The sequence below is a fragment of the Pelodiscus sinensis genome, chromosome 18, assembly GCF_052426305.1.
Source record: "Pelodiscus sinensis isolate ZL-2025 chromosome 18, ASM5242630v1, whole genome shotgun sequence".
Classification (NCBI taxonomy): domain Eukaryota; kingdom Metazoa; phylum Chordata; order Testudines; family Trionychidae; genus Pelodiscus; species Pelodiscus sinensis.
The window spans coordinates 15,736,027-15,754,412 of NC_143069.1; the positions used below are offsets into that span (position 1 = coordinate 15,736,027).

At 43.0% G+C, this 18,386-nt stretch overlaps 1 long non-coding RNA gene across 1 annotated transcript; it reads left to right on the forward strand.

Annotated features, from left to right (window-relative positions):
• Positions 1–15,034: 15,034 nt before the first annotated feature.
• On the forward strand, positions 15,035–17,252 carry LOC149523252 (uncharacterized). Its single transcript, XR_016347184.1, has 3 exons — positions 15,035–15,190; positions 15,622–15,818; positions 17,123–17,252. It is a non-coding gene; the product is annotated as an uncharacterized LOC149523252 (long non-coding RNA).
• Positions 17,253–18,386: the final 1,134 nt, after the last annotated feature.

The window sequence follows — 18,386 nt, forward strand, 5'->3', positions numbered from 1 at the left end:
GTTTCTGCTGGCTTAAGAATAAGCAGATAGTGGTCTCATTTTATTAGCTAAAATCCAGCTCAGTTTGTAAAGCAATTTTAGCATAAGCCAGTTATTAGAGGGAGTTAGAGTTAGATAGTAAAAACTGATCCCATCCAAATGGGGAGGACCTATCCTGTGACAGGGTGACTTAATTGCAGTCTATAATATCTATGTGGGGAAACATATGTAATAATCTAGCAGAGAAAGGCATAACGTGAGCCAATAACTAGAAAATGAAGCTGGACAAATTCAGACTGCAAATAAGGCCGACATTTTTATGGTGGAATAATTAACCATTTGAACCAGTTACCAAGGGTCAAGTCTTGATTCAATTAGCTCTGCTGCTAAAAACACTTTGAAAGCAGGAACTTCTGTTATCCAGTGTATCGGTCATTGTTTCTGATTCTTGTTGTGCAGTCAGTACCATTTCTTTTGGCTTCAGAGCTCTATTTGGAAAGGTAGGAAGTGAGTGCTTAGAAATTAATTGAGCATCTTCTTTTCAGTTGCTTGTTCTGATTAGTTTTCCTTTGATCACTTCTCTTCTTCCCACAGATCTGTTCTCCAACTCAGCAGCTCATCATGGAAAATCAAATGGAGCTGTGCTATTGTATCCTACTGCTAGGTAGGGGAAGAGACTCCAAATTACACAGTAGTTTCCTTGTAACTTCCTTCTTTTGTAGGTGTGGTAAGAATGAGCTTTCAGTTGTTAGTGAGGATGTGATTTCTTCCTTTGCAGCCCGTTCTTCTCCTGATGACCTCATAGCATTTCTGCACTCGCAGCTGAAGATTGAGAATGAGACTGTTCGTGTGGCAACCCTGAATCTGCTCACAGCTATTATTGGTGCTGACTGTAAGTAACACAGGAGTAACTGTGACTGCTGCGATCATCGCCATCGTGCTGGGGGTTGAGTTGGGGACATCCAGAGCTAAAAGCATGAGCTGCTATAGGTTGATCTAAAGAACCAAGGCTTTGCAGGCATGGTAGGGCTATAACATACTCATCATCTCTGCAAATGGGGCACAGAGGATCTGTAACACAGGGGCGGATATAGGGCAGGGCGAGCGGGGTGGCCGCCCCGGGTCCCGCGCTTCAAAAAGCCCCGCGCACGCGCCGTGGTGCCACCGCGCATGAGCATGGCGTCACTGTGCATGCGCCGTGGCAAAGGGGGGGCCCCGCGGAATTATGCTGCCCGGGGCCCCGCAAAACGGTCATCTGCCCCTGCTGCAACACATCGAGTCATATAGTCATAGATTATTAGAACTGGAAGGGACCTTGAGAGGTCATCAAGTCCAGTCCCCTGCCCTCATGGCAGGACCAAGCACTGTCTAGATCACCCCTGATAGGTGTCTATCCAATCTGCTCTTAAATATCTCCAGTGGTGGAGATTCCACAACTTCCCTGGGCAATTTTTCACAGTGTTTAACCAACCTAACAGTTGGGACGTTTTTCCTAATGTCCAACCTAAACCTCCCTTGCTGCAATTTAAGCCCATTGTTTCTTGTCCTATCATCAGAGGCCAAAGAGAACAATTTTTCTCCCTTCTCCTTGCGACACCCTTTTAGATGCATGCTCACCAGAGGGTTGGAAATTCACTAAAGGGACCCAGTGCTGCTCTAAGTTACTCCCATGTGGTCACACAGAAATCAACAGGGTTAATTAAGTGCTGAATGTAGCCTAAAATATTTTCAAGGTACAAATACAAATGTAATCTTGTGGCGGATGCATGTTAATAATAATGAGATAAAAACAAAATAGTACTCCTGACTGAATAAGTATTAGACACTCTAGAATAGATCCCGAATTCTGCTATACTGGTGGTAAACACAGACTAACTTCACTGACCTCCATTTGTCTAACTCTCTTACAATATTTCCATCAGGATAGTATGATGGTGCTATTTACAGAAGTGGAAATACTTCAGACTTAGACTGGTGTAACTGAGATCAGAGTCTGGTCCTATATTTTCCCCGCTGATTCTCTGTATATGAGTGAAGCTTGGTAGTACTCTTAAATAGGGCACAGGACACATTCTAATGTGGAGCATGAGTGTTTGGAACAAAGATATACTATATTGCACACTTCTCCTTATCTTTCAGTGCCTGAGACAAGAGTTAGAAAGTTTCTGATTGTGAAGGCAGTGAAATCTGCTCTCAGTGATCAGAGTGCTAAGGTAAGATTGTGTGTGGAATAGTGGTATTGCTGTTAATATCTGGGAAGTATTTCACTCAGTGGAGAGTCTGGCAATGAGACACATTTTTAGGCTGAGATTATTAATAGGGTTTCAATTAATCACAGTTAACTAAAAATTAATGCGATTAAAAATTGAAATTTATTACATATTTTTGTGGTTTTTTACATTTTCAAATATATTGATTTCAATTACAACACAATGACAAGTGTGTACTATGCACTTTATATTATTTTTATAACAAACATTTGCATTGTAAAAATGACAAAAGAAATAATATTTTTCAATTCAGCTCATAGAAGTGATGTAGAGCAATCTCTTTAGCGTGAAAATGCAACTTACAAATGTAGATATTTTTTGTTAACTGTAACGAAACAATGTAAAACTTTAGAGTCTACAAGTCCATTCAGACCTACTTCTTGTTCAGCCAGACACTAAGACAAACAAGTTTGTTTACATTTATAGGAGAAAATGCTGCCTTTTTCCTAATTACAGTGTCACCTGAAAGTGAAAACTGGCATTTGCATGGTACTTCTGTAGCCAGTGTTGCAAGGAATTTACATAACAGATGTGTTAATCATTTGTACTTCAGCCACTATTCCAAAGAGATAAAAGAAAAAGCAAAAGGACTCTCATATCCTGTCTCATATTGCATGCAGAAGAGATAATAATAACTCGTGCATAATCTCTACCCTTGCAGGTGAGGATGGCAGCTCTCCATTTTGTCCTGAAGCTGCTCAGTTCAGGAAGTGTGGACAATTGTGCAGCAGGGGATATGGTCGCCTATGTATTCGGAGAGTTCGATGTGTCCACCAGAAATCTGGTAAGGAGAGTTCTTAACACTTAGGACTCCGTTCTGCCATTCTGGCATGCTGATTGTTCCCCTTGACTTCAGTGGGAGCTTTGGATGCTCAAGGATGCAGCTGGACTGAAGGATTAGAGCTAGAATCTGATCAGTGATATTCGTGTAAAACCAGGGTAATGCCCCTGACTTCAGTGGCATTATTTTGGATTTACACAAGTGTAACAGAGACCAGAATCTGATTCTGGATATTTATATCTGACAGTGCGACCTACATTACTTAGACCTCGGGCAAGTCAGTGAAAATTCTGACAACACAATCTTTCAGTGAAATGCTCTTGTATAAGGAAGCACATCTTTTTTATAAATAGACTCTCCAAAGAACACAATGGTGCCCAATCCTGTGGCTGCTGAAGCATACATAAACTATTAGCAAAACACTGAAGTTATGCAGCCTACATCAAGATGTCTAGAACCTGGAAAAGTTTGCTGCACACTTCATTCTCTGTTCTATGTGTACTAGTTCAAAATCTTTTCAATGGGTATTTCCAGCTATGGGCAGAGTCATGGACTCCAGACACAGAGTTCCATGATGGGATCCATGATATACATTAACTTTACAGTAAGTTGTTGAGGATCTTAGCTCTGCCTGGCCCTTTAGCTACGAAGTGGGAGCTTATGGCAGTACTCACCAACTGCCTCTTTTTCATGCTACCCATCTCAAAGAAAGTAGGAGGCAACTCTTTCTCATCAGGCCACATTTGCTCTTATTTAAACTGAAATCAGTAGAGCTGATCAATATTTAGTTTGGTGTAAGGAAGAACAGAATTTAGCCTATAGATAGACTCACATTCACTATGCACAGAATGATCAAGCTGCTTGGGGCATCAGAACAAACAGAATGGCTCCCTCTAGGTTCTGCATATTTATTTCCACTGGGCAGAGTCTGAGTGGCTCTCCTCAGAGATAAAAAGAAGAAATGTTCTTTTTTGAAAATTTTTTTGAAAAGAGTTCAGGGAACTCTTTTATAGAATCATAGAACGATAGGGCTTGAAGAGAATTCAGGAAGTCATCGAGTCCAACCCCCTGCTAAAAGCAGAACCAATTCCAACTAAATCATCTCAGCCAGGGCTTTGTCAAGCTGGGACTGAAAAACCTCTAGGGATGGAGATCTCACCACCTCCCTCAGTAACCCATTCCAGTGCTTCACCACCCTCCTCGTGAAATCGTTTTTCCTAAGATCCACCCCCCCACACACAACTTGAGACCACTGCTTCTTGTTCTGTCATCTGTCACTACTGAGAACAGCCTCTCTCCATCTTCTTTGTGTCCCCTTGTGCTGGGGTTTTCCTAAGCCTGGGTTCTGACCCACCAGTTAGGTGTTTCTGTTATTCTCTTCCCTTAAGAATCTCCATCATTCGAGGTTTTTAATGCCAGGCTTGGCAAAGCCATGGCTGGAATAATTTAGTTGGGGCTGGCCCTGCTTTGAGCAGGGGGTTGGACTATATGACCTCCTGAGCTCCCTTCCATCCTTAATCCATGATTTTATGATTTGTGCACTCCTAATGCAATGGAAAAGCTCTCCTAGGTCAATATTCAGAAAGGCTTTGTAAGAAATAGACACCGATTCTACAGCCAGTGTTTTCCCACTAGCTAGTAAATGCTATGTATCTATCTCATAGCAGGGGACATTTTATGCCAGTGGTGGACTGAGATCTAGTTTTTCCAGTATAGTTAACACTACATGGACAGGAAAGAAAATCATCAGCGCAGTAACCAAATTCAAGAGGACCAGTGAGAACTGATCACCTCTCGTAAAAGGAATGAATTAGTATTGAGTTAAGCTCTGTGTATGGAAACTCATTCACCAAAGACTTCCTGCTCTTCAGACATAAACAGAATAGTTTGAAGAGCTGAGGGGAGGGGAGTTAGGTGCAACGTTGGTATGAAAATAAAGTTATAAAAGGAGCTGGGCTGGGGAGACTTCTCTGCTCTAAATAAAAAGAAATGCTCCTCTCTGTCATTTGCCACTCAGCATGGGAGAAGCTGTCCAGGAAAGAGAACACAGCACCGGACCCCAAACTGCATGCAATGTGCTAGACAGCTGCCATCAGACAGTCTACAGAAGCCCTCACATACACAGAGCCAGACTCATCTCTCATGTAACTCCTTTGGCTTTGATGGAGTTACGTACACCAGAGGTGAATCTGGTCCCTGGGACTTGTATATACAAGGGTCTCTTTTTGGAGACATATAAATCTTTTGCTATATGGAAGTTAAATGCTTTGGAGAGGGATTTTAGTGACAATCAAACCTATTTAAAAGAAACGTTTGGGAGGGATTTTCTGGTACTAACTTTGTCCATTCTCCTGCTTTGCCAACAGCTACTAGAGACCTGGCTCAGTTCAGGGCAGGAGTGGGAGAGAGAAAGGGCCTTGCAGGCCAGTGTCTGGCTGCTAACTGCCTATCAGGAGATAGTTAATAGCACAGTGAGTATAGTTCTACTCTTCCTTGAGCTGACTTCCCAACTTCTATCAAATCTGACATTCAACGTGAATGCATGAGAAATTCTACTAGGCCTGCAGCTGGGGCCTCAAAGTGAGTAAGATCCCTCTGCTTCCATAAGAGAAAGGTTTCCATAATAGTGCTGTGACAGCACTCAGGCCAGACTGTAAGAAACAGGGCAGGCAGTTCCCCAGACTAGTGATTTTATAATTAGATTCACCAAACCAGTAAGAAAAGAGCTTCTACTCTGGTTAACAAAATACCAAACAATAGTACCCTTTAGGCATTCCAGACCTTGGTTCCCATCTAGACAACTAAGTCTAATATAATCACCAATCACAAAGGACTAGACACTTATCCTTAGGTTAATATGAATCACAGGTCTTCCCTAAATATCAGCCAATCCTTAATAACGGAATATCAGATTTGTTGTTAAAAGGAAAAAGAAGAGAGTTACAAATGGTTAAGTGATAGATAGTTGTTAAAATGACTTTCACTTTTCATAGTTCAGGATCACAACCATGGTGGAATAAACAGCTGGCTTGTAAAAGTCTCTCTGGAATCATGCTAACCGGTCAACATCCAAAGCCAGTTTAGATGCAAAGGCTGTTAGTTTTTCCATGCATTTCCCAGACTATTCCAAATAATTATTTGGAAGATCTATGTCCTATGGCTTACACGTCCCCTGTTCAAAGTTTAAGCAGACTGGAGAGAGAAGATCAGTCCCATAACTTGTCTTTTATAGCTATTCTAGCCGGTTGGCAAGCCTCCTCACAGAAATTGTCGAAGCAGGATCTCTCCCTGAGAAAGAATAGGTCATGCAGATCTCCTGTCGTACTTTGTTTTGAAGTTAATTTTCTATTTCCTACGCATACACTGGTAAATGGGTGATAGTCATTCACATAAAGTAATTAGCCGATCGTAGTCTTCCATTACAACACAGATAGTTAAGCTGAAGGCAATGTACAAACTATTTTCTTGTACTATCTTCTATCTTTGATCTTAAGGTTAACTGAAGACAGTTGCATATAATTAAGGCAATTAAGACATGAAAAGGAATTGGAATCTACAAGCTAATTTGGTTATGTTAAACTTCTAGCAAGATATAAATACAGACAATAATACATAACATCTACCTTTCATATCTATTACCAAAATGCATAATGTTGGTGATCGCTAGTCTAGGACTTTTCTTTGGGTACGTCTAGACTACAGGGTTTTGTCGACAGAAGTTTTGTCGACAGTATCTGTCGACAAAACTTCTGTCGACAAAGAGCGTCTAGACACATTCAGTTCTGTCGACTAAACAAGCTGCTTTGTCGACAAAACCCTGTAGTCTAGACACAACCCTACATGCAATAACACCTTCTGTCGACAGAACTCTGTCGACAGAAGGTGTTATGCCTCGTAAAATGAGGTTTACCAGCATCGACAAAACTGCTGAGTTCTGTCGACGTTATGTTGACAGAACTCAGCGGTAGTGTAGACGCAGGTATAGTTTTGTCGACAAAAGTCCACTTTTGTCGACAAAACTCAGTAGTCTAGACACACCCTTTGAAATAACATAGAAGTGACTTGTCTTGATACAATTGCAGTGCCGCTTGTTAAGTTATTGTGGTCACACATAGGTTGGCTGTGTCAGTGTCATAGATGCATTCCTATACTCTCAGGCTGTTAAAGTTGAAGCAAAATGCAGGACAATGTAGCACTTTAAAGACTAACAAGATGGTTTATTAGATGATGAGCTTTCGTGGGCCAGACCCACTTCCTGATCTGAGGACGTGGGTCTGGCCCACCAAAGCTCATCATCTACTAAACCATCTTAAAAAATAAATCAATAAATAAATAAATCTTGTTAGTCTTTAAAGTGCTACATTGTCCTGCATTTGCTTCAGCTACTCCAGACTAACACAGCTACATTTCTATCGCTGTTAAAGTTGAATTTCTATTTCTATTTAATCGGATAAGAACATAAAACATGAATGGCCATTCTGGATCCCCCAGACAAATGGTTCATGTAGCCTGTCTTCTGACAGTGGTGGGTGTTATATGCATCAGAGGGAACAAACAGAACAAGGCAATTGTTGAGTGATCTCTCCCCTGTTGTCCAGTCCCAGCCCCAGGCAGTCAGAGATATAGGGACACCCATATCATGCATCTCTGATCATCTTATATGGCTCTATCAAACCCCCCTGTAAGCATCTCTTTTCTAAGATGAATGGTCCCAGTCCTTTTAACTTCTCCTTGTATGACTTGTCCCATATCCCATATCATTTTTGTTGCTTTTCTCTGAACTTTTTCCAATTATAACCTAACTTTATTTAAGTTGGAGGACTACAATTGCTTGCAATATTCAAGGTGTGGGTGTACCATGGATTTGAAACAGTGGCATGATGATATTTATCATATTATTATTCATCCCTTTTCCTAGTGGTTCCTAACATACCATTAGCATTTTTAACTGCAGCTGCATGTTGAACAGATGTTTTTAGAGGACTATCCACAATGACTCTGAGATTTTTCTTGAGTGCTACAGCTAATTTAGACCCCATCAATTTGCATGTACAACAAGGATTATGTTTTCCAATGTGCCGTACCCAGGTACAGTAATGGAGTTCACAATAAGGAAGGCAAATAATGTCCAGTATAGCCGGAGAACTTTCATTCTTCATTCTTTTAAAATTAGCCTCAGGAAACTTTTGATCAGTTTGGATCGCTGATTGGGCTGTTAGCACCATATACCTGTGCTTCACTTACGACATCGCGTCAGTGGGTGGTTGACTGTATCAACTGTCTTCTCAATATACAAGGTGAGGAGACCATGAGCAGGTGTAAGTAACTCTTCACTTTCTTTCATTGTTGTAATGACCATTTTTTCCATCTGTAATTCTTTCTGTCTTGTTAGCGACACTTATATAACAGAACGATTGGGGCCTTGTAAGTACATTGCTGGAAGAGAACTGCACAAATAATAAATAATCTGCAAATATTAGAGGGTGGACAAAATATAGCACACAGGCCAGATCTGCCCTTCTCCCCAGAATTTCTGTCTGGAGCGCTCAGCTGATTAGCAAGCATGCCAGCAGCATGTGTTCAGCTGCCCCTCTCCCACCTTGCTCCATCCTGTCTGCTGCTAGTGGTGTGTGGAGGGGAGGGGAGCAGGGAGACGTGCAGAAGTCAGGGTGACCCTTTTGCCCCTGTCATCATCTCTGCAGAGCAGAGTTTGGGGAGAGGGACACATACAATAGTGCTGCTCCAGTCTGAAGTATGGTGAGTAACGGAGTGCCTATCTAAAGAGGCACTGTTTCTAAGATTTCTCTGGCAGCCAGCATGTCCCTCTCTCTCTCTCTCTCTCTCTCTCTCTCTCTCTCTCTCTCTCTCTCTCTCTCTCTCTCTCACACACACACACACACACACACATTGTCTCACACACACTCTCTCCCCCGCCATATGCCCATATGCCCCCGCTCTGCAGAGTGGGGTGGGGAGAGGGAGATGACAGAGCAGGACAGCTTTCCCTTAAAGAGACAGTTCATGATTTAGAAGTGAGCGAAGAGCCTGGGTTTCCTACCTAAGCTTTTGGTCAGCCCCATCTCTTTTACAATGAGAGTTCAGCGGAGGGATTCTCCTCCAAATCAGAACCTCAGATCAATCTACATGAGTTGTGCTTGACTATGAGATTAGATTTAAATACTGAGAGCAGAGTGGCTACTGAAACCAGATATACAGAGAAAGATGCTCCACACAGAATACAGTGCCTGTTTAATCCTGTATGAATCACAATGAATCACATGCCATTACCGTTAACTTTCAGACATAGGGGCTACGTCTAGACTACATCCCTTTTTCGGAGGGATAAGGGATCTTTCGGAAAAGGCTTAATTTTCCGCAAGATCAGCATCTAGACTGGCGCTTTTCTCCGGCAAAGCTCCGTGCCGAAAAAAGCTGCAGCCATTTTTATGCTAATGAAGCAGGGGAGATTTAAATCCCCGCTTCATTAGCAATTGCGATACGTCTAATTTACATCCCTTTTCCGAAAAAGGGATGTAGTCTAGACATAGCCTGACGGTAAAATTCTGACTCCATTAAAGTCAAGAAGAATTTCGTCATTGGCTTTAGTGGGGCCAAAATTTCACACACAGCTGGTAATAACATACCCCATAGATCCTCCTGTATGATTATCTCTGGATCAGAGGTTCAGTTTTATTAAATGTTGCCATACTTTTTCTCCTTTTCTCTATCCTAGGTCAGTGCACTAACCTGGGGTCAGCAGAGGAGGAGCTGAGTTGTCTCCGTGAGGCACTAACAACTCCAGACCCTGAGGCTCTGTTTCAAGCATCTTCCAAAATGGCTAAGGTAACAAACACTAGGTGACTGTCCTAGTGGCTGTGCACCATTCATTTTCCCTTGTCCAGAGGACTGGAAAAGGGCAAATCTAGTGCCCATCTATAAAAAGGGAAATAAGAACAACCCAGGAAACTACAGACCAGTTAGTTTAACTTCTGTGCCTGGGAAGATAATGGAGCAAGTAATTAAGGAAATCGTCTGTAAACACTTGGAAAGTGGCAAGGTGATAGGGAACAGCCAGCCTGGATTTGTAAAGAACAAATCATGTCAAACCAATCTGATAGTTTTCTTTGATAGGCTAACGAGTCTTGTGGATAAGGGAGAAGGGGTGGATGTGGTATACCTAGACTTTAGTAAGGCATTTGATACAGTCTCGCATGATATTCTTATCAATAAACCAGGTAAATACAACTTAGATGGGGCTACTATAAGGTGGGTGCATAACTGGCTGGATAACCATACTCAGAGAGTAGTTATTAATGGTTCACAATCCTGCTGGAAAGGCATAACAAGTGGGGTTCCACAGGGGTCTGTTTTGGAACCGGCTTTGTTCAATATCTTCATCAACGATTTAGATATTGATATAGAAAGTACGCTTATTAAGTTTGCAGATGATACCAAGCTGGGAGGGGTTGCGACTAATCTGCAGGATAGGGTCACTAATTCAAAATGACTTGGACAAATTGGAGAAATGGTCTGAGGTAAATAGGATGAAGTTTAAGACAAATGCCAAGTTCTCCACTTAGGAAGGAACAATCAGTTTCATACATACAGAATGGGAAGCGACTGTCTGGGAAGGAGTACGGCAGAAAGGGATTTAGGGGTTATAGTGGACCACAAGTTGAATATGAGTCAGCAGTGTGATGCCGTTGCAAAGAAAGCAAACATAATTCTGAGATGCATTAACGGGTGTTGTGAGCAAGACACGAGAAGTCATTCTTCCGCTCTACTCTGCGCTGGTTAGGCCTCAATTGGAGTATTGTGTTCAGTTCTGAGCACCGCATTTCAAGAAAGATGTGGAGAAATTGGAGAGGGTCCAGAGAAGAGCAACGAGAATGATGAAAGGTCTAGAGAACATGACCTATGAGGGAAGGCTGAAGGAATTAGGTTTGTTTAGTTTAGAAAAGAGAAGATCGAGGGGGAACATGATAGCAGTTTTCAGATATCTAAAAGGGTGCCATAAGGAGGAGGGAGAAAACTTGTTCATCTTGGCCTATGGGGATAGAACAAGAAGCAATGGGCTTAAACTGCAGCAAGGGAGATTTAGGTTGGACATTAGGAAAAAGTTCCTAATTGTCAGGGTAGTCAAACACTGGAATAAATTGCCCAGGGAGGTTGTGGAATCTCCATTTCTGGAGATATTTAAGAGTAGGTTAGATAAATGTCTATCAGGGATGGTCTAGACAGTATTTGATCCTGCCATGAGGGCAGGGGATTGGACTCGATGAACTCTCAAGGTCCCTTCCAGTCCTAGTATTCTATGATTCTATGATTGTTTTATGCTTTTGTGATGTCTTTCCACACTTGGAGCGAGCTATGGGAGTGAGGCATTCATGGGTAATCAGTAACATGCTTTTCATAGGTATATGCTATGAATGCCATGTAAAAAACAAACAGATTCCAGACAGTTGCATGAACATGCCCATGCATGTGCGCGCGCACATCCATCCATCCATCCATCCATCCATCCATCCATCCATCCAGGGGGAAAATATGTGAGCGGGACATCAAGCTGAGAAACCAGTCTTGGCACCTTGTGTGTTTACCTGAACCTATATTTGTGTGCATGCATCTCTTTGCATATTTTTATATTTTGTGAAAAGATGTCATGTACATAATAGAATATAAACTGGAAATTTACATCCTGTTTGTCCCATACAATGTTGTGCTAACTGTACAACCTAAGATCTAACCTGATATTATTAGTGTAGAATAGAGATGTGGTAGCTAGAAAGATTACAGAGAAAATTTTAATTGCAACTGCCTTGCCAGATAGGAGCCCAATTAGCAATTTGCTGATGAATACATTATTTTCCAATACAGCTCTTAGGCCTCCTTTCTTAAAAGTACTGGAGCCGACTATCATTGCAATCTTTCCTGTTTTTGATCTGTCCACAGGTGGTTAGTAAGTACTTTCCCTCTGAACAAGCCACAGATTTTATTGAGGCCATACTGGATGGTATGCGGTCTGCTAGTCCCTCCTGTGCCACAGCAGCCGGTCTGTGGATGAAGATCATCCTGAAGGAGTGTGGAGGTGCCATGCTGGATGAGGTAAAATAGAAGCTGGAGAGGTTTTTCTGGCTAACCTGCAGGCTTTCAGGTCTTTGCCATCATTTGCAGTGAACACAAGTCTTGCTGTTTCTCCCCCTGGGATTGGAAGTTAATTCCATCTGTGTTCCTATCCTGAGTCAGGCAATGGGGGAATCAACAGCAGAAGACAGAGATAATCTAACGGTACATCTGCACTAGCTCGTTAGTTCGAGCTCGGTAGGGTAATGAGGGCAAGCGGAGTTGCAAATGAAGCCCGAGATTTAAATATCCCGGGCTTCATTTGCATGTTCCCTGGCGCCACCATTTTTAAATCCCCCTTACTCCAAACTCCGTGCCCGCGGCTACATGCGGCATGGACTAGGTAGTTCAAATTAAAGATCCTAATTCGAACTACCGTTACTCCTCATGGAATTAGGATCTTTAATTAGAACTACCTACTCCGTGCCGCGTGTAGCCGCGGGCACGGAGTTCAGATTAAGGAGGATTTTAAAATGGCAGCACCCGGGAACATGCAAATGAAGCCTGGGATATTTAAATCCTGGGCTTCATTTGCAACTCTGCTTGCCCTCATTACCCTACCTAGCTCGAACTAACGAGCTAGTGTAGCCGTACCCCAAGGGAAAAGGAAGATGCTTGATTAGTTGTCTATCTTGTTGTCACAGTTTCCAGCCATGAAAGGCTTGGAAAAATTAGACTCCGAGTAAAATGCAAAAAGAGAATATCCGGCCCCAAGAGACAAGCTAAGTGAACTACATCTTCGGGCCTCAGATAATGAGGGGTCTCTAAAAATACCCCCAAATTACTAGTTTTTACTTGCCTCTTTGCCTATAGATAGATAGATAGATAGATAGATAGATAGATAGATAGATAGATAGATAGATAGATAGATAGATAGATAGATAACTTTATTATTTCTCTTTTCATTGTCCTTTCTGTTAGAATAATACATGTTTTTTTGGAAATGCAATGAGGCCTCTTTAACTTGACATAGCTTAGGGCCTCAGCATGTCTTAACCCGGTGTTGCAGCCAGGTATGGGCAGAGATATGCATAATTTTTGTGGATTAAATCTATGCAGCCATGTCTAAATACTTGTTTTTTGAAGGGAGGAATTTCTACAAGAACAGCAAATTGCTAAACGACTAAATAAAGGTTTTGGCTCTGCAGAATGAATGCAGAGAATGGAAAAGGGACATTTTTTCTGGTTTTATTCTGTCCAGGTGCCAGCTATCCTGAGGAGAATATACATTCATATGCCTACCATCAAGCAGGGTAGCTTGAGGCAGTTCCTGGTGGAGGCAGTGTCCATTCTAGCCCACCATCACCTAGAGGCAGTGATCTTCAGCCTCCTCACCAAACGTCTGCCGATGGACAGGTATATAGTGCTCCTTACAGTGTTCATTTTGGTAACCATGGATCCCACAGCTTCACTGGAAGATGTAAGGCTTCATTTAAGCCACAGACAGGTTGAGATAATTCCTAAAGGTTAATAGCTTGGGTCTTTCTGCAGAAAGGTCCAAGACCATGTCAAGGTGGGTGCAGGGAGAAATTAAGTTTCATTCTGTTTCCATTAATTAATAGTTGCTTTGGCATCCTAAAGACTTCCCTTTACTGGCATCACTGGAGTGGACTTTTGCCTCTCCAGACCCCTGAACTAACATCACCCTGGAAATTGCCAGTGACTGTTCGTTTTCTGGTAGCATGAAAGCTTCAAATCCAAATTCCTGGCTGATTAGCAAGGATAGGGCACCAGGCTTTTGGTATCAGGAAGGGTATGGCTGCTGGAATGGAGTTGTCATTCTTGGTACTTAAAGACAGGGCGGTAAGCATATCTATCATTTCATTCAAACATCCCTAGCTGAATTATCAGTCATCTGTGCTGGAATCTAAGAACATAAGAACGGCTGTAGTGGGTCAGACCAAATGTCCATCTAGCCCAGGATCCTGTCTTCAGACAGTGGCCAATGCCAGGTGCCCCATAGGGAGTGAACAGAACATGCCCATTCTGGCAAATAGAGGCCAGGGAATGCCATTTGTAAAGAGGTCATGGGCTAGCCACAAATATTTGTTCTCATAGTTGTACATCCAGTTAGTAGGAAGATCATTTTTCTTTCTTCAACTTGTCTCCCAGGCCCTAGATCTTTGGGCATCATATGCTCATGATTCCATATCTACTGAGAAGTAGGAAAACAGGAACTGTGATTAGAGCTCTGTGTCCTTTCCTTCTGAAGTCTAGCATTAATGGTTATGGTGCAGTAAGGCTAGGGTTGTGTCTATACAGCACCCTAAACTTGAAATAAGATGCACAATTTGCACTCCGCAAATTGCGTATCATATTTTGCATAGCCTATTTTGAAATGTGGCGCTTCTACACAGCACCAAATGTCGAAATAATGTGCTATTTCAAGCCATCCCTTATCCCTCATGCAACAAAGTTTATTGGGATGGCAAAATAGTGTGCCCATTATTTTGAAAAATATTTCAAAATAACGGGCTGCTTCTGTAAATGTGGGGTAGGTATTTCGGGATACCTCCAGGATCCCAAAATAGTCATGCACTGTAGAAATGTAACCTGAAATGTAACTTAACTTAGTTCTGTAACTAGAAACTCAATATGTAAAACATGAGGACCATATAAGGAGGACAGCACTCTGAACTTGCTCATCATAGGCAGGGCTTGACAAATAATACAATCTACTCATCCATGGCGTGTAGATTGTAACCTGGAAGAGCCGGGTTCGGGCGATCTGTGCATGCGCAGATCGCCGGACAGCGCGGCTGGTGAGCCCTGATCATAGTCAAGGAGAAAATGTGTTCTTTACTTGAATATGATGCATATAGTCAGAGCCACAAAAGTCTCCAGGGGTCACATATAACCTATGTTAAATTGCAGTAACACCACTGAGCTGTGGAGATCTCTGGGGACAGATCCCTTGCTCGCCCCTCAAGTCCTGAAGGTCCTAATAGAAAGAATAAAGACTCCAACAAGCCAAGAAGGAAGCATGACCTCAGAGACAGAAACTGACCTGCATTTAGCAGCTGCTGCACCTCTCACAGTAAGTTAGACGACAGACATGTATTTCTCTGCTTTGTGACAAACATGCTGATGGAAAGCTAGATGAGTGGTATAATATTGTCATCTGGGCACTTCTTTTCTGAAGTACTGTTTCCTGGATTCCAGCTGTGCTTTCTGTGGCAGATTTAGAGTATGTGGCTGATTCACTTAATAATATCTGGCAATTAGAAAGTCTTTGAATCAGATTTCTTACAGTGCTTTGCAAATGTTTTGTGCAACTCATAACATGCCTTGATAGGTCCTACACATTTTTACAGCTATGGGACGCTAAGGCACACATGGAGTGAATTGCTCTCGGTCATTCATCAAGTTAGTGACAGGAGTGAGAATTTAGTCCAGCAGGTATCAGAAGGGGAGAGCGTGTGATAGTGTTAGGAAGAGACCTCTTCTTTTACCATGCTCTCCTTTCAGGCAACATGTGCCATCTTTGAAGTGGTGTCAGCATTGCAGTTGAGCAAAAGTGTGCAGGAGCTGTTCCCGGAGTTGTTCACTGTTCTTCTGCAGCAGATCAGCCAAACCCTAGGACAAAAGATGCCTTTGCCCAGGATGAGACGCCGAAGGAGGTTATTTAGAAAAGGACAACAACTATGTGAGGGCAACCCTTGCAGGTAATTAGAAGAAAGGGAGCAAAACAAAGAGAATCCCAGTCCATTTGTGTGACACTCCCCAGGAGTTCTCAGGGTTATGAGGCACCTTACCATCACCTGCTTTTAATATGAGAAAGTCTTGTTTGTGCTTGCTATAGGTCAGTTCCCTGAAACCACCAAGCTCTGGCAACACAAACACTACTATCTAGGCCTCCTCAGGCCTCAGTCTCTTTGTCCTCTCTTTCTGACTACAGCTTAGAGAATCTCTATCAACAGATTCTCCTCTAAGAGAAGTCTCCCTGCGATTTACGTGCATCTCCCCACCAATCGGCTTTCCCCCATCTCTTAGTTTAAAAACTGCTCTACAGCCTTTTAAATGTTTAGTGCCAGTAGTCTGGTTCCACCCTGGTTTAGGTGGAGCCCATCCTTCCTGTATAGGCTCCCCCTCTCCCAAAAGTGTCCCCAGTTCTTGATAAATCCAAACCCCTCTTCCCTACACCATCGTCTCATCCACGCATTGAGACTCTGAAGCTTTGCCTGCCTACCTGGTCCTGCGCATGGAACTGGAAGCATTTCCAAGAATGCCACCATAGAGGTCCTGGATTTCAGTCTCTTTCCTAGCAACCTAAATTTGGCCTCCAGGACATCTCTCCTACCCTTCCCTATGTCATTGAGACCTACATGTACCACGACCACCGGCTCCTCCCCAGCACTACACATAAGTCTATCTAGATGCCTCTAGCATTTTGTCTCTTTTGCTCTCTGTTTCCCTCAAACACTGCTGTGGATGTCCCTTTAGGCAGATTCCTTATTCATGGGAGAATAGGTTTGTTGATTCTATAGCCCCACTCTAGCCAGGCAATCAGGTACATTTCTATCCAATTAGGCTTTCTCTGGGGAAGCTAATTAGTACTAGTAGTTACCAGAGTGCTGACCCCAAGTACAAGCTCTCAGCACCCTGTCACATCTCGCTGGACATAGGGCCCCAAAATATCCATTAGTGATCACTAATCTCTCTGTGTCCCAGCTTTTGGGGTCTGATTGTGAATTTTTTCCATATTACTGTACTGTGCTAGTGCCCATACACCTTGCAGATAGGAGAAAGTGACTGCAAAATGTTGTCCATAGCAACACTAGTAATATGAGATGTATGAGACTGAAATACCTCCTGGGAATTAAGTCCTTCCAAAAACAGTGGTCCCCAGGATACTGTCAATGGATGAACTGTCAATGAACAACAGACCTGACAAGTAACTGGGGTTTCCTGACTGCTTAGGCTGTGCCTTTCTATTGGTTACTACAGTTCTGTGCCTCTTTTCCCCCAGGCTTTCTATTGAAGCATTAGAGGCTGTGCTTCTCAAGGCTATGAATGAGAAGCTGATACGAACTCTCTGGAAGCAGAAAACTTGGATGCTTCTTGAAAATCCGCAGACTCACCACGAGGGGGTGTGTTTGCTGGTGAGGTAAGAGATCTAGGAGACAGCACTTCATCCTCAGGGATCGGCAACAAATAGAGTGACTGACAGGGAACTTTCAGGTATAGCTTTGTGCGGGGTGCCCTGGGTGAGAAACACAGAGCTTCCATGCGTAGGTTTTAGAGTTGTATGGTCATAGCAGCTAAGCTTTTGAAGTGCACAGTCTGCCCCATAAGTGGTTCCTTTTGTCTTCCAGGGTTCTGCAAAGATCTGGACTAATAACAGTGGAGATCATACAGAGCCTCCTTCCCTGGGTAAATTCCCCATCAGAAAAGCAGCGAGTCACCAGCACAGCTTTCTTTGCTCAGGTATGAGCAGTTCCACCATTAGGCTGTTATCTGTTGTTTACCTTTCTCTGAGGAATTGTACAGTTCAGTTCATAGGAATTCATTTTAGATAGTAGAATGTGTCCTTTATAAGGAAATCTCATAAGGAACTTCATTACACCTTTCTTAATCATTTTCTCTTTGTTATTTTGGGGGCCTATACTAGCCTAGCCTAGCTGCCTATTCTAGTTGCTGGTTAAGAGAGAGTGAGCAAGATATAGATAGGCTACGTCTACATTGGCAAGATTTTGCGCAAATAGGGTATGTCTACACTACAGCACTAATTCGAATTAACTTAATTCAAATTAGTTAATTTGAAATAAGCTAATTCGAATGAGTGCATTTAGACCTAAAAACTAATTCGAATGAGCATTTTGCTAATTCGAAATAGCATGTCCACATTGAGTGGACCCTGAACCGAAGTTAAGGCTGGCCAGAACCAGTGCCGTCAGGGCATCAGGTTAGGACTTAAGGTGTGGAGCTGCTTCCTCAGGCTAGCCGAGGGCTGTGCTTAAAAAGACCTGACCCCCACCCCGGACAGACAGTTCTCAGGATTCCCCGCTTGCATGTCTAACTCGATGGGGACATCAAAGCAGTCCTGTCTTGGAGTGCCCTGAATGCCCACACTCGGCACATTTCAGCACTCGACCATCAGCCCGGCTGCACTTGCCGCAGGCTGCCATCTGGGGGAGGTCAATCAGGGGGCTATCAGGATCCAGGAGGCCCTACAGGAAAGCTTCCACCCCGAGGAGCCCGCAGAGCCACCCCAGTCCTCCCCATCGGGGGCT